The sequence below is a fragment of the Cynara cardunculus genome (assembly GCF_001531365.2).
Source record: "Cynara cardunculus var. scolymus isolate 2C chromosome LG 15, CcrdV1, whole genome shotgun sequence".
In the NCBI taxonomy this organism is placed as follows: domain Eukaryota; kingdom Viridiplantae; phylum Streptophyta; class Magnoliopsida; order Asterales; family Asteraceae; genus Cynara; species Cynara cardunculus.
Genome location: NC_037542.1, coordinates 12,874,474 through 12,875,488, shown reverse-complemented (window position 1 = coordinate 12,875,488; position 1,015 = coordinate 12,874,474). Strand labels below are relative to the sequence as shown.

General features: G+C 38.6%; 1 pseudogene; it reads left to right on the top strand.

Annotated features, from left to right (window-relative positions):
* Positions 1-370: 370 nt before the first annotated feature.
* The window catches only part of LOC112528558, a 2,936-nt pseudogene continuing 2,291 nt past the window's right edge, over positions 371-1,015 (top strand).

Sequence of the window (1,015 nt, the reverse complement as noted above, 5' to 3'; positions counted from 1 at the left end):
AGAGCTTATCGAGTAAGACTCTCCATCATTATAATCGCTCTTAAAATTTTCGACCCTTTAGTCATCGTTCATTCGGTGAAACAAATGACCCGTTGAAGTAAACCGCCCCGAAGTTGAACGCTTTTTAAAACATTGATTAAAATGCTTTTTGTTAATTTTTCTGATAGAAGAAAGTGCAATAGAAACCAATTAGTGCTACTTTTCTCTGAAGGACCTAAAATGTAAGCTGACAAATAGTTTAGATAGCATTTTGTCATTTTATATAGTTGAGGGGTTTTCAATAGACATCATGCATCTTGATTCAAGAATAGGACTTCATTCGTTTAAACCCTGCCGTTGCTCCGCCAAATCTTCAACCGCTGCCGGAAACCACAACGAAGACTACAGCTTTTCTGAAAAGGCGTCTCCTTAATCCCAACCAATTAATTCCAGAGGCAATTTCTTGTTATGAACTGTATAGCGTCCAGAGCAAATTCCATCTTCGTTTTACTTCCATGTGGGTTCCTTTAATCAGGTCAGTTTCTCGCCGTAATTTGCGCAAACACGACCTTATTATCCGATTTAGTTCAGTTTCGTCACTTGCCCAGTTAACTTTCTCCGACGTCTCGGATTCTAGTTCAGACGAAAACTGCCCAGTTCCCCAACAAAACCATAGTACTAATTCAATCGACCATGCCCGCCAAGTGTTTGATAGATATACAATTATTGAAACCTTAGACCATCCACATCCCTGCAATCCATTTACACTTTCAATTGTGCCACATCAGCTTTTGCAATTATTTTCCACACACCTGCTATTCACCTACGACACTTTCAACCGTGCCACGTCAGCTTTTGCAATTACCACCTACACACCTGCAATTCACCTACAACACTTTCAACTGTGCCACGTCAGCTTTTGCAATTACCACCTACACACCTGCAATTCACCTACACTTTCAAAAGTGGTCCCCACTACAACATTTATTAACTATTTATAAATTATTTATATATACATTCTAATTATTTTTTAATT